Below are 16510 nucleotides of genomic sequence, written 5' to 3' on the forward strand. Positions count from 1 at the left end.
ATTTCCTAATTTCAAAAAAGGATACAACCAAAAAACGATATTGAAGCATTTGCAGTGACTCAGTAACCTTTGACCTAGCACTTCTGACAGCTGGCATTAATGTACACCTTTCCCACTTGAGGTTAGCAGTTAAGAGTTTATTAGCAGTGTAATATAGCTGCCATAATACAGGACTTAAAACCATATAGGGAGGATATGTAAGCTGACATATTAACTCGGCCATTATGTGTCCCCTTGTCATCAACGTCACCCACAAATATTATGGAATAAAGAATTTGATTAGAATTTACTTGACAAGTAACGTGACCATCCTTATTCATTCGTCAAAATGGGTTTAAATCTATTGCGATTAATTTAGCGAAAATACTTAGGTTTGATGGTATTTGAATTCTCTTTGATCATTTTATTTAGTTCTAATGCACAAAATGCATGACGTGTGTCATTGTGCATAGAAAATCACAACATTGCTATATTTTAATCTTAACAGCAAAATATTGCAACACAACCAGCAATTGAATGTGGCAATGCTAACATGCTGATGTTGGAAAGGAATTGATTTTACCATGTTCACCATCTTAGTTTTGCATTCTGAAAAGTGCTTGTAAAAAAGTGCAGCTGACTGATAGGAATGTCATTAATTCCGCAGATAGTAGGTGATAAATTAATCTAAATCAAATATATAAGAATTGGACTGATTTTTACGGGCTTGTTGAAAGGCTAAAGGAAAGGTCAGGGGATTAAAGTGATTACAGTTCCTCCTCTGGGGAATGTGGTCGTCAGTACCACATTTTACAGAAATCAATACGTCAAGATATTTATATAAAAACCAGAAATGCCGACCTCATAATGGCCCTCAAGGAAAGGTCAGAGAATACCAATGTCAGTGGGATTCATCCTCTGAGGAACATGAATGTCTGTAAAAAATGTCAAGGCAATATATCAAATTGTTGTTGAGATGTTTCAGTCAGGAATAAAGTGAAAGACTGACTGACAGACCAAAAATACCATCCCTAGAATCAAACTGTTAACGTAGCAGGCTTAATTGGAGAAGTAAATCATCATGAAGACCTGTTAATTGTATACCATATTGGCTGGCTGACTAATCACAAAAATATAATCAATTGATCTGTTCATTGAACTTAATAGTTTTCAAGTACAGTGTGATTACTAGATTTGCTCTTCCATAGCCTAATCTGTTTCTGTTGCTCCTGTAAAATGGTGGATTAAATTGTTTTTGAGCAATTAAATCTCGGCATAATGATTATTTTGTGTTGTGAAAAACTAAAACACATTTATTTTTGCTTTGCCTGGCGTTTAAATCAACCTTTTTTATCAATATGGAAACGCTTTAAGTGAACTGCTCCTGCAAACTCTACCGCAAGCATCAACTGAAAATGATATTGGTTGGACAAAAGTTCACTCACTGCTAACCAGACTGAAGGCTGAATGAGTCAAGGAGAAGTCTAATTAATTTAGCTATGAAGATTATGCTTCATTAAGCCAACCCGGTATCACGGCAAGACGTGAACATGTGACGATTTATCATGCTGGGAGACGTGAAGATGTCACAATTTCATCCCTTCAAACGTCACAGTATTGTTAACATGGCCTAACCAGTGGAGAAATACCTGGAAATGCCAAGCAAATGCTCTACCACGACGGTCGGTTGTTATTGTCAATATTAATATAATAATTTATTTTTTAATAGTCGATTTTGACGATTTTCTTGTTGCCCCAGCTGGTTGACACCTCTTTTAGCAGAAACAAAGGCTACATTAATGTATTAAATCGATGTTAATCCATGTGTTACGATCTCAGGCACTTGTTGGACCCAATTGCAGACAGGGAGACAGAGGTCAAGTATTGTAAGATACTTTATTTTTCCATGACTGGCAAAAATGAACAAAAAGGTAACCACCAAACTCTAGTCGAGATGACAAAAAACAGAGAACAAAAAATGAAGGCGCTCACGCAGTGAGGAATCAAAAACCTTTCATGAGTACCAGGAGCATAGACCTTACCATGACAATAGACAAGACGAACTAACACTGAACACTGGGAGACAGGGGCATTTAAACACAGGGTAACTAGACACAGGTGGGAACAATCAGGGGCGGGGCTGACACTGATGAGCATAGGAGACACACAAGGAGTGACAGGTGAAAACAATCAGGAAATTAGACACACCAGGGAACGACAGACATGAAAACACAGGGAAAAGAGACCAAACAATATACAGGGAGGAAAACATGACAAGGAGAACGGAAAAACACCCACACCTAGACATAGAAACGTGACATGACATAATAATCCTGACAGAACCCCCCCCTCAAGTGACGGATACTAGACGTACCTAAACAAACAACATCCAAAACGTCCAGCAGGGTGGGTGGAGGGGGTCCAGAGGACGGGCCTTGACTGACAGCCCAGGGCACGTCAGAGGACCAGGAAGGGGTCTCGGGCGGACGGCCCGGGGGTAAGGCAGAGACCATGGATGGGGTCTCGGGCGGACGGCCCGGGGGCAAGGCAGAGTTCAAAAAGGGGAACTCGGGCGGACGGCCCGGGGGCAAGGCAGAGTTCGAGGAGGGGGTCTCGGGCGGACGGCCCGGGGGCAAGGCAGAGTTCGAGGAGGGGTGAAGACCACAGCTCTCAGGGGACCGGGCAGGAGCCGGTGTTGACCGGACAGGAGCCGGTGGGACAGGTGAGAGGGAACTTGAGAGGAAACTTGAGAGTTGACTTGAGAGGTGACTTGAGAGGAATCTCGAGAGGGAACTTGATCAGAGACTCGAGAGGTGACTTGAGAGGGAACTCGAGAGGTGACTCGAGAGGGGAGTCGATAGGGAACTCGAGAGGGGACTCGAGAGGGGGCTTGAGAGGGAACTCGATAGGTGACTCGAGAGGGAACTCGATAGGTGACTCGAGAGGGAACTCGATAGGTGACTCGAGAGGTGACTTGAGAGGAATCTCGAGAGGTGACTTGAGAGGAATCTCGAGAGGTGACTTGAGAGGGAACTCGAGAGGAGACTCGAGGGAACTCGAGAGGAGACTCGAGAGGAGACTCGAGATGGAACTTGAGAGGGGCCTCGAGAGGGGACTTGAGAGGAAACTTGAGAGGGGACTCGGGTAGGAACTTGAGAAGGGACTTGAAAGGGTACTTGAGAGGGGACTTGTGTCGGTCGGTACGCCGACAGGACACGGTGGAGCTGGCGTTGGCTGGAGAGCCAACAAGAGACGAGGTGCTGGAGTCGGCCGGTACGCCGACAGGACTCGGGGAGCTGGTGTTGGCTGGAGAGCCAACAGGAGACGAGGTGCTGGAGTCGGCCGGTACCCCGGACAGGACACGGGGAGCTGGGCGTCGGCTGGAGAGCCAGCAGGAGACGAGGTGCTGGAGTCGGCCGGTATGCTGACAGGACTCGGGGAGCTGGCGTCGGCCGATGAGTCAACAGGTGACGAGGAGCTGGAGTCGGGACCATGACTGCTGGGGCCGGTACTTGAGCCGGAACCATGGCTGGAACTGGGGCCGGAACCATGGCTGCTGGGCCCAGTACTTGAGACGGAATCATGGCTGGAACTGGGGCCGGAACCATGGCTGTATGGGCCAGCTCTGGTGCAGGGACCATGGCTGCATGGGCCGGTTCTGGAGCCGGAAACATGGCTGTAAGATCCAGTTCTGGAGCCGGAAACATGGCCGTAAGGTCCGGAGCTGAAGCCTGGATCATGGCTGTTTAGGCCGGTTCTGGAGCAGGAACCATGGCTGCTGGGGCCGGCACTGGAGCCGGAACCATGGCTGCTGGGCAAGGAACCGGAACACGGATCCATGGCTGTGTGGGATGGTACTGGCTCTTTGGAGACTCCGTGGACCTCCAACAGGACCGTAGTCGGATCCGAGGAAAGGGTTAGATGCGTCGGACCAGTCCTCAGGACAACTTGTGAAAAGCTGTAACCTACCACTCCGGCAACGAAACTCCTCAACCAAGGCATTTCGGCCACCTCCATTCGTGCCCTCTTGAGAAATAGCCTCTTTGTCCTTTCTAGAAGAAGTTCCTTTCCATTCGGCATGAGAACATTGAAGGGAAAAGTCTAGATCAAACAGATCTAACTCAAAATCTTCCATATCCGCTGGGTCCATATTCTGGTCAGTTCGTTCTGTTACGATCTCAGGCACTTGTTGTTGGACCCAATTGCAGACAGGGAGACAGAGGTAAAGTTATTGTAAGATACTTTATTTTTCCATGACTGGCAAAAATGAACAAATAGGTAACCACCAAAACTCTAGTCGAGAGTGACAAAAAAACAGAGAACAAAAATGAAGGCGCTCACACAGTGAGGAATCAAAACCTTTCATGAGTACCAGGAGCATAGACCTTACCATGACAATAGACAAGACGAACTGACACTGAAACACTGGGAGACAGGGGAATTTAAACACAGGGTAACTAGACACAGGTGGGAACAATCAGGGGCGGGGCTGACACTGATGAGCACAGGAGACACACAATCAGGAAATTAGACACACCAGGGAACTAACGACAGACATGAAAACACAGGGAAAAGAGACCAGACAATATACAGGGAGGAAAACATGACAAGGAGAACGGAAAAACACCCACACCTAGACATAGAACCGTGACATGACATAATAATCCTCACACCATGTGTGTGGTTGTGGAATTAACGGACGTGACGTTGTGCGATTGCGTTGCCAGGCAACAGCTTGGGTTCATTTTAATTTACAAACTCTTCAACTACAACCCTAGTTATATTTAAAAACATTTTAGAAGGCCTCACGAAATACTTTAATGTAAATTAAAATTAAAATGAGAAGGAATGTGTGTATAACAAAATACATCCGTCATAAACAATACCGGAAACAGACGTAGGCAAGATCATCAGCTCGGTGATTGGATGTTTTAGCCACACTGCACGTTGGGATATGGTGTTTATGCAACACATTCACACTCCCAACTCGGCCTATGTTGACGTTATGTCAGGGTCCCTGTCGTCACTTTCCAACGCAAGGGGGGGCCCTTTAGCGTCGAGTTTCAACTATTAGGGAGTCCCATTGACTTGCATAGAGCTCCCTGAACGTTGGTAATAGACGAGTTGGGATTACAGCGAAATGCTCGCCACAGATCCATTCTCACAGCGTTTATTAACCTTTTTCTAACTCAATATCAAGCCACACTTATTGTGTTTACTTCTTTATTTTAATTGAATAATGTCGGACTTTTGTTGCCGTCAGTTAGGGGGAGAGTAGGAGCTCAGAAAACTGAAATCTGTATTGTTTCATTGTTTTTTCCTTCTAATTAGGGCCCGAGCACGGAGCGCTAGGACCCAACGGCGTCCTTGCACGAAGTGCGAGGAACCTATTGTTATTGGAGGAATTCTTCTTATTTTTTCTGCTGGGTTCTCACTATGTTCTGATAAACTGATAAAGTTTTTTTGAAAAATTACGTTTTTTTTTTACATTCTCGAAAAGGTGATGGGCTGTGACGCGTGTCCCAAGTTTTGCGTTCCGAAGCACATTTTAGCACATCGTCATAAAAAAAAAAGTACAGGCTACGCCCACATTTGTATTTCGTTGTGACACTTTAAATATAAGTTCATACTCATCCCCAGAGTATGTCTAAAAAAAAAAAATGATTTCGTCCATCAGTTCATGAGTTATACATTTGTCATGTTTTTGGTGCCCCCTATAGTCCAAAATGAAAATTACTTTTTGTTCCTATTCCCCAATACAGACTGAACCTTACCACCAAAATGTGTGTTTTTTTGGTACATTGTTGATGAGTTATGAACATTTATATCTAAGCCCCGCCTTTTTGCGAACACGTTTAGAGTAATGACGGCCACATTTATCGACTGAACATGCTCATTTCCTACGATAATGTGTCTGACCCTCCAGCAATGCTGTATACTGAGTTTGGTGTTGAAAAACAAAAAATTGAAATTTAAGTGAATATTTAATTGTTTTTGAAATTATGCTAATTACAAAATAAATAAAGTAGGCGGAGCTTAGGCGTTCACGGAGTTTATATGTAGAGCAGGTCCACCCGAGTAAGAGTGCAAAATGTCAGGTCATTCAGAGTTACGGTGCAACTTTGTACATCTTTCCAAAAATGGAAATGGCTATAGGTGGCGCTAGAGAGCATGCTGGACAATTTGAACAAATTGAGTCCAGAATATTGTACTTTTCACCGATTCTGGAATCCGTGCAAAATTATACAACTTTTGAAGCATCCTAAAGACCTCAAAAACGGGAAACGCCAGCAGAAAAATAAGAAGAATTCCTCCAATAACAATAGGTTCCTCGCACTTCGTGCAAGGACACCGTTGGGTCCTAGCGCTCTGTGCTCGGGCCCTAATTAGAAGGAAAAAACAATGAAACAATACAGATTTCAGTTTTCTGAGCTCCTACTCTCCCCCTAACTGACGGCAACAAAAGTCCGACATTATTCAATTAAAATAAAGAAGTAAACACAATAAGTGTGGCTTGATATTGAGTTAGAAAAAGGTTAATAAACGCTGTGAGAATGGATCTGTGGCGAGCATTTCTACGCGATCCCAACTCGTCTATTACCAACGTTCAGGGAGCTCTATGCAAGTCAATGGGACTCCCTGATAGTTGAAACTCGACGCTAAAGGGCCCCCCCCTTGCGTTGGAAAGTGATGACGGGGACCCTGACATAACGTCAACATAGGCCGAGTTGGGAGTGAGAATGTGTTGCATAAACACCATATCCCAGCGTGCATTGCGGCTAAAACATCGAATCACCGAGCTGAGGATCTTGCCTACGTCTGTTTCCGGTATTGTTTATGACGGATGTATTTTGTTATACACACATTCCTTCTCATTTTAATTTTAATTTACATTAAAGTATTTTGTGAGGCCTTCTAAAATGTTTTTAAATATAACTAGGGTTGTAGTTGAAGAGTTTGTAAATTAACATGAACCCAAGCTGTTGCCTGGCAACGCAATCGCACAACGTCACGTCCGTTAATTCCACAACCACACACATGGATTAACATCGATTTAATACATTAATGTAGCCTTTGTTTATGCTAAAAGAGGTGTCAACCAGCTGGGGCAACAAGAAAATCGGCAAAATCGAGTGTGACTATTAAAAAATAAATAATGAACAATAAATAACAATAACAACCGACCGTCGGTGTAGAGCATTTGCTTGGCATTTCTAGTATTTCTCCACTGGTTGGCCCATGTTAACAATACCGTGTAACTGTCACGTTTGAAGGGACGAAATCGTGACATCTTCACGTCTCCCATGGTAAATGTGCAACGTGTTGCCGTGATACCGGGTTGCGGGGACGGACTGGGACTAAATATCAGCCCAGGACTCTCGACCGGCCCACCTCAGTACCGCAAGTCAATACCGCTAGTAATTGTCGACGGGGGGGTGCGCTAGTGACTTATCCGACCGGCCCACCTCGGTACCGCAAGTAAGTAATACCGCTAGTAAATTTGTCGGCGGGGGGGGGTGCTAGTGACTTATTCGACCGGCCCGCATCGTCCGACCGGCCCACTTCAGTACCGGCCCATCGGGACGCGTCCCGATGACCAGTCCGCCACTGCCGGGTTGCATTAAGCGTGCTAGATATTAACTGAACTTGGAGCACTTGCTTCACATGTGTTTCTTTGAGATTGTGTAGATTCCTAACCCTAACCCAATATTTGTAAAAGCAGAAGTGAGTTAACCTTGATAGAGTATGTTGAGGGCTTAGTTATATAGTTAGTTATATACAGTGGTGGAAAGTCACAAAACTACGTTTACCTCATATTGTACTCAAGCTACTTTTACATAATGCTACCTTACTTGAGTATTTTCCATTCCTTTTTTATATAACAACAGATAATATACTTTTGCAGTAATATACTTCTAATACAACCCAGTATTTCACAAAAGTTTCTAATATTGGCTCCACATTGAAAAAACACAGGTTTTGCATGTTGGTGATATAACATAATAACTAAAAATGTTTGTGTCTGATACTTGAAGTAGTTGTTGGTGATAATACTTCTGTACTTCAAGCCAAATGTTCAATTAAGGTCTGTTACTTGTAATTGAGTACTTCAAAATCTGAGTATTTAAACTTTTAAAATAAAGTGACATATTGAGGGGTTCACAGAGTTATGTGTTATACATCTTCTGGTAACACTTTATTTTGATAGTCCATAGTTAATACTCTATAAGTCATCAGTTGACATTTAGTAGCATGTCAACAGTGCATCAGTTGACATGTGTCAGTTGACATTCAACAGCACCGTTCAAACCGACAAGTAACTAAGCATTAGTTGATGATCAACAGATAAGCAACTAAAGTTCAGTTGACTATTACATTAAGCATTAGTTGATGATCAACAGATAAGCAACTAAAGTTCAGTTGACTATTACATTAAGCATTAGTTGATGATCAACAGATAAGGCAACTTTAGAGTTTAGTTGACTATCTGTTGATCGTCAACTAATCTAGAGTTGACTATTAGTATACTTTTAGTAGGTTTCTCCACTAAGTGTTTGTAGGCATGTGTTAGGGACTATCCAATTAAAGTGAAAAACAGTTGAGAACAGTAGAAAGTCTATAACCTATCAACAGAACACATACATTCATCCACTAATTATATGCAACAGACATGGGGAATAAAGCGAAATGTTTTGCACAACTGATCACGAACACTGGATAACTGAAGTCAATACCAGGTTATAAAGCACAGTAGAACAAACACTATACACAGCATATCAGAGAAAGAAAGCTTTTTTATTTTAATAACATACTACAAGTAAAAGCACTGAACAGTTGTGAACCACATTCAATCCTACTAAAGGACATCTAAACATAATCATTAACAGGTCGCCAAAACACTTCCCCAAAGTAGCTTCCCAAAATGAAAAACCGTCCCCCCTGTCACTACCCGATCTGCAGCTCTGCCCGATCTGCAGTGCGCATGTGCGAGATGGTCCGCCATATTGAACAACTCCGGACGGCAACCCAAGATGGACACTTGACACAGTGGCTTTTTGCAAAGCTCAAAAATAAAACTCGAGAGAGATGAGTTATTGTTATTACAACGTGACTTCACTATTATTTAACAACTCTTTTTATTGGGTTCTTTTATTTGGGGTTAAGCACATTGTCAGAATAAGTGAGAAGTTAATTTAACTTCTGTTAGACAGCTATATGCCAAACATGTTTGCATACATTCACAGTCAATATGTATTCAGTATGATAGCTGTCTAACAGAAGTTAAATTAATTCCTCACTTATTCTGACAATGTACTTAACCCCAATAAAAGAACCCAATATAAAAGAGTTGTTAAATAATAGTGAAGTCACGTTGTAATAACAATAACTCATCTCTCTCGAGTTTTCCTTTTGAGCTTTGCCAAAAGCCACTGTGTCAATGTTGTCCTACTTGGGTTGCCGTCGGTTGCCATCCGGAGTTATCCAATATGGCGGACCATCTCGCACATGCACACTGCAGATCGGGTAGTGACACCCCCCACAACAACGCTCAACCCACATTCAGAATTACCTGACAGAAAAGGGGATGAGCTGTTTGTTGCTTTTCATTTCAGCAATCTTTTCTGCCAGTTCACCGACTATTTTCTTCTGACAGAGTTGGGCTAATTTTAAAAGTGTGTTTTTACCCTTAAACTGGTCTAGGACACTTTTGTCCACCAGGAATACTTCAGCAATTGCTGCAGTGTCTTTCACAGCATTCCTGGAAACATGAGCTTTCTTAAAAGCTTTGGTCATCTTGAAGCCTCTCTGCACCAGTCTAAGGACACGCCGATATCTTCCCACCACATCTGAGATGGAAGACACTGAAAAATAAAGAATACATTAATGTCAATAAATGTTATGGCCCCCCCAATAATTGTTGTGGTGTGTATTGTGTGCAATGTCTTAGTTGCAGGGTGAGCCATAGTGTTTCTCACATATTTTCTCTTGAAAAGGGACTACAACTTGGATGAATGTGTGTGACTTCCCGTTTGTTTTAGAACATGTGTTGTATTTTATAGTAGGTACTAGGTAGTGTGCCTGTATGTGCAGTGTGCAAATCTAGTTAGATAATTGGCTATTTATTGATAAAAAACATATTGGTGGTAAAAAACTGGTGAGAACATTATTTATATTTCATTATTCATTACAGGTTCAGCTCAAACAGCCATAGTAGATGAGCATTAGAGGTGTGGACATTTCTCCATTTATAAGATGCATCGCGATGTACGATTCTGCATCGATGCAGTGACGGAACATAATCAGGAGTTTGGTTTCATATCAGCTTAGTGAGAGTCTTACTGCGTTCTGCTGTCATTTTCTGTTGCGCTATTTTCTCTCCTCTCCTCTGATCTCTGTTTCAACGAGGGCAGAGCTTTACACTTTGAATGCCGCCTCTCACCTCCGCACACACGGGGTGTCTGTGTGTGCGGAGGTGTGAGGCGGCATTCAAACGATCTGCAGTCCACTAACTTGTTGCTCTCACTACCAATAACAGCTGCTCTGTTATGCCAAATTCACATCAGGCAGCTGCGAAGAGCAGATCGCCACAATGATGACATTTTTCTGAGGCGTGTTCATGTGTTTCAGGCGACAAGAAATTCTTTATAACATAGGTCAACATGTCAGGACTCTGTTTACTGATTGGCTGCGGGTACTCTCTGGCTGCGCTTCGCCACTAAAAGTTTAAATATCTCCAACTTTTTGTTTGGTTGCACTTCCTTGCAGAATCAAACGTCCGCTGTGCGCTCATAGATATTGCATAGTAGAAGAACTATGAGTAAGGGAAGGTCTGTAGCTGCTAGGCAGTGTAAATGCCATCGACTTTGTGCTGCATTCACATGTCGGAATAATCTGAAAAGTTATCTCCCTGCCCATTCACCCCCCAAAGCAGTCAGCCTAGGGAAACACTGAGCTTCTATGTGAAAACCTTATTTTTGTAGATTACAACACACTTGTAATGCACTGCAGAATTATTTAAGTTTTGTTTTTATTAAGTTTATGTGAGGTGGCTCACACAGATACTGGTATTGAAAAGAAGCTTTTATATTAAAGTCTGTACAGTCAGATCTTTGAAAGCACGTTCTAAATAAAAAAGGGAGTTCAGATTTATCTGACTGCTTGTATTAATTGATAACATGTTTTGCTATGTGCAGTAATATAGAAAATTGAGGATGCAATACATTGAGATGCATCGAGGATCGTTGGGAATTTGAATCGTTGACAGGTGAATCGTATTCAAATTGAATCGTGAGGCCAGTGAAGATTCACACCTCTAGTAAGCATGTGGTGTGTCTCTATTTTAGTTCATTCAACCTACACCCCAACCACTCCGGCACGATGAAGAGTACATTGGTGATAAGAGTGATGATGATTGGTCAATGGGATTGTATGCCCCAACCCAAACCCAGTATAAAGCACTAAGCTCACAATAATAACCTAATTACCTAACACCTAAATACATTCAGCAGGTGTCTTAGTTTATTATACCTCGCTCTCCTTTTCCTTTTGACGTCTTCGCCTTTTTGTTTTCCTTCTTCCTTTTTTTGCTTTCCTTCTTGCCTTTCTTCTTCTGCTTCTTTTTCTTCTTTCCCTCATCAGAAGAGTCAGAGGTAGAGCTTGAGTCAGTGCTGGAGTCAGTGCTGGAATCGTTGCTGGAATCCGTGCTGGAGTCCAACCTCATGGGCTCCGGCTCCTTATCTCCAGTGGCCATTACTTCCCAGTTCCCATCTGTTGATGAATGATAAATGACAAACAGAAATAAACTTTAAGTTGAGTCCCCACAAGGATTTGCCTAAAGCCCAGAGGAGTCTGCTTTTATCACAATATACAACATTACAGAATTACATTGGTGTGACTGAGCTTGAGCAACTGATAACCTAAGGCGGTTTGAGGTTGTACATGAACTGAATTGCATACTAATTGATGCGGTGGAGGTTAGATTGGGTATGAAGAAACATTGCAGAAGTACAAATAATGTGCACAAAACTTTAGATGGGATGTCTTGTGTTTTATATATACAAAAAGGAGTTGTGTATGAGAAAATGCATTAGTCTGCTACTTTCAAACTGCATTGTGTAGAATGTTTCTATCACTATTAGTGTATTTCCATGAATTCCAATCAATTAGTGCTCATGTGGTCTAAGCCAATTCATCTTTAAATGGAGAGCCAATATGCTATGACAAGGCAGCAGTCAACAGCCTATACACAAGTGAAGTTAATTAAATTCCTAAAGGAATTCCTTAAAAATGACAACAATAGCTGAAATATTGTAAATACTATAGCCCAAATAAGAGACATGAATTCCCTGGGAATTTGTATTTTCTCTGTTAAATTGTTTTTAATATTTTTGTTGAACATTTCAAGAGTATGATTTATAACGCAAAATACATTTGCAGTACTCTGCCTGAATATCAAGAACAAACTACAAACCCCTTTGTATAACACTGAGCAGAGACCTATAAATGTAGAAAGTACATGTCCAGGGACTACGGATGAAAAATAGCCTCTTGGCTAACTCTGGCATATTTACAGTAATGTTTATCAATGTGCACTGTCCCTGATAAAAAAATAAAAAAATAGATGGCTTGGCAGCCATTTTTGTTTGCAATTCAAAAGATGCACATAAAGCAGCAGCCAATAGGAGGCTATACAGTTTTAAATGCAATTGATAGTAGCCCAAATAGGTAAAAGCAAAGGGGCGATGATATGCTGTCAAGATACTGTCATAAAAACAAATGAAGTGCTCCCAAGCGCCCTGCCAGAAGTTTTCTTTCAGTGAAAAACGCTATATGGACACACGCCATTAGTGACCCTACACATTGTCCAGCTAAATATCTACATGCACTAAATGTAAAAATATAAGGCCAAATCAAAAATAGTTACTTGAGAAAAAATAATATTGAAAGGCTGCCAATAATATTCAATAATAGCTGAAATACTGTTGTGGTATACTGCGCCATAATTATTTTTGAAGCCACACAGGTTCTGGAGAGCCCTAATGTAAAACTTTGCTCCACCTGTACAAACCTTGCTCTTGTATAGAGTTATTGTCCTCAAGCTGCTGCTTGAGTATGCCATTTTCCTCCTCTAGTTCATCCACCCGAGACTGGAGCATCTCAGCCTTCTTTCTCCATGCAATATGCTGCTTGACAGGCATACTACTTTCCACGTTACCAGCTGCAAAATAGGACATGACAAATTAGGAATACATGTCAGAAGGCTAAGGGGATGATTTGGTATGAAAAACGTTTCACATGTTTGAGTACTTCTGTTCTGGAACTGCTCAGAAACCCCCTTATTGTCAATATACCTAGGAAAGCTACACATTCTCTAAATGTCTCTAGTTTGTGGTTGAACAGTTTCATGAGGCTGTGATTATCCTAGATGTCACAACATCTCATTTTATACATTGATGTCAAGTTTCAAAACATGGTCTCACTATGAAATGACTACTATGGGGACTAACATCATCACACATTCATACAATTGAGCTCATTGGATACACAAGAGTCTCCGCTTTACAGTCTAACCCAATTAATGCAATTCCAAGACTGTATAGGGCCCCCAATATGCAGAAATATTGAAATACACCATTATGAAAAGGCGTAATTAACACATTATACTGCATGTAAAAAACGTTTTTTGCCCAAAACTGCATGTGATTATCATAAAGTGGGTAGGCCTATGTCTGTAAAGGGGAGACTCGTGGGTACTCATAGAACCCATTTTCATACAGGTATCTTGAAGTTAGATGTCAAGGAAACCCCTGTGGAAATTGCCATGTCAGTTTTTCCCTCCAAAATGTAGAATGTTTTTTAGCCCCATTGCCGACAAGCTAGCATCACGTGGTTGGTACCATTGTATTCCATTAGGTCATCTACTTTCATATGATATCATCATTACCAGTTTCAAAACCGAGCCCGGTACAGCCGCTTAAAGACAGTAAAGTCGGTCGCGATCCTGCGGGTCTCATTAAGGAGAAGATTCAAACTAAGCATTTTAGCTAGCATTCTGTTTGAGCTACCAAGGAACCTTCTATATGAACCGCTAGCCCTGCTGCTCCAGTAAGGATAACTTTAGTTGTTATATTAGCTTTTTCCTAAGACCGTGTCTATGGCTATACGTCGTTAGCTTTGCTGGTAGGAAAGGTTAACAATGTTAACCTTACCGATATGCATGTTAACTTAAACATGCATATCGGTTATTTAACATGGCTAATAAAGTTAGTGGTAGTTTGTCAGGATAGTTCGCATATCTAGAGTGTGAAGTTAGCACACAAACGTCAACTACTTTGACATTTATAAACCCAACTTACCACTTTCTTGTATGGTATCGCCTCCTTCTACTGCCTCATTAATCTCTCTCCGTGACTTTGCGCGGGTACAATGCACGGGACCAACGGCACTGCTCCCGTTGTCAGATGAGGGGCGGGTTACTGAATGCACCTGAGCAAAAATGCCATGTCGATGCTGAAAATAAAAGTGAGATAGCAATATTGGTTCACATGCAAGTAATAAGGAATGCTTTCTAAAAAAAAGACAATGTTACCTAAGGAAGTTGACACTTACCATCTCGACGACCAAAACATCTGAAATCCAAGGGCGCACTTGCGCAGTAGACCAATCAGGCAGTAGAAGTATGGCGCTGGTAGAAGTGCTTGGTGAATATAATTTAGTCACGTGTCAACTCTGCCAACACCATAGATAGACTGTACATATAACGCTGGTCCCGGGAGGTGTTTATATATAAATCAAGCGTATCCCATAAGTTCTCCAGCCAATTAAATTAAAGTGCGCCAGTTTTGCATTTTTGGGATGTCTGGTAGATAAATATATTAGAGATGGCAAATCCGGATCATTTTATGGACTCGGAGTCTTCTGAGTCAATCATTGAAGAGATCCGGATCATACGAGTCATTTGAGTCATATGAGTCAGCATGACCAAGACCGTAGAAATCCTACCGGTGAAACCGAAAAGTTGTTGCATTTAACCAGCATATTAAACTAACGTTACATTAACCTCCGCTACACAGTGTCTTTTGCTTTAATAAAACATGTGTGTGCATTTTAAAAAATAAGTGTTTTGCATTATATGTATATAGTTATTTTAATATGTTCCTGTACTTAAGCTAATTTTGCACAATTGTGTTTTCATTTAATAATAATAATAATAATAATAATAATAATAATAATAATAATAATAATAATAATAATAATAATAATTGTATAATTACATTTTATATATTCTAACTGTTTTGCAATTTTCTATCATTTGTTTCTTTTTGTGTGCCATGTTCAAAATAAACGAGTTTCCAAGTAAGATCCTTATTGGAAATGCAGATATTATTACAGGAGACTGTTGCACAACATAACCATTTTGTTAGAAGTCTACACTGAAACTTAATTTAGAGCCGGGAAAATCGCGGGATCCGTGAATCCAGGTCAATGATCGAGAGAGACCAGTAGCCTACGAGGACTCAGAGCCGTAACTTATAGCAGGCAGCAGATCCAGAGATCCAGCAGACTCGTCCCCATGCACGAATCTACAGCAGACTCAGCCCCTCCTCCGGCTCGCACGGCTCCCGCGAGTCCCACGGCTCCCGCGAGTCCCACGGCTCCCTCGACGAGTCGCAGCAGACTCAGAGATTTGCGGACTCACGGCTCACTCACGGCTCACTCACGGCTCACGGCTCACTCACGGCTCCCGCGAGTCCAACGACTCACGGCTCACTCACGGCTCACGGGACTCTCGCGGGAGCCGGAGGAGGGGCTGAATTTGCTGTTGATTCGTGCATGGCGACGAGTCTGCTGGATCTCTGGATACAACAACGTTGTAATGTGATTGTACACGTTATAAAGAGAGTAAAGAGTGACGCAATTTATAGTTTTAATTGTTACGTCACATCAGGTGTAGGACTCAAAGGACTCGGGTTAATCGAGAGGGAGACTCGTCACGACCGGCTCATTACTAGGATCCGGGTTAATGATCCGGATGAATCATGACTCGCCCATCTCTAAAATATATACATTGACTAGCTCGGTCCGATGGCTTCACTGGAGAGAAAACTTATGAGAACAGTTTATGTTAAAGAAACAAAAAAATGAACTTTAAAATTAATAAAATGGTTGCAAACAATTGGTTTGATGAAACGCAAATTGAAATGCAAAAACTGCCGCCACAAAATGAAGATGGTCTCCTCCCAGACCAAGGACCATCACATCTGGTAAGAATAAAATGCTTGCAAACTAAAGGGCCCCATATTTTGTTATGCAATCGGCTGTAGGTAGGAATAGGACATTCTTCTGCTACATTGTTTGCTAATATTAAGCATTAAGTTAGCTTAACTAGAGGGCATGTTCACACAGAACCATGGATTGCTATAGGAAGGAACCAGAAGGCCCGGATAAGCAATTCACAAATTAATGTCTATGACGGTACATTGTTTTCTTGGCACATTTTTGTTATTTTGTAACACACCTACAAGAAATA

The 16510-nt window shown here is 41.8% G+C and overlaps 1 long non-coding RNA gene across 1 annotated transcript; it reads right to left on the reverse strand.

The window, feature by feature from the left end:
• Positions 1–11615: 11615 nt before the first annotated feature.
• LOC117539666 lies at positions 11616–14742 on the reverse strand. The gene is made up of 3 exons (XR_004568050.1): positions 14337–14742; positions 13049–13198; positions 11616–11748 (listed from the first exon to the last, which is right to left on the reverse strand). It is a non-coding gene; the product is annotated as an uncharacterized LOC117539666 (long non-coding RNA).
• Positions 14743–16510: the final 1768 nt, after the last annotated feature.

This window comes from Gymnodraco acuticeps, unplaced genomic scaffold, assembly GCF_902827175.1.
Source record: "Gymnodraco acuticeps unplaced genomic scaffold, fGymAcu1.1, whole genome shotgun sequence".
In the NCBI taxonomy this organism is placed as follows: Eukaryota; Metazoa; Chordata; class Actinopteri; order Perciformes; family Bathydraconidae; genus Gymnodraco; species Gymnodraco acuticeps.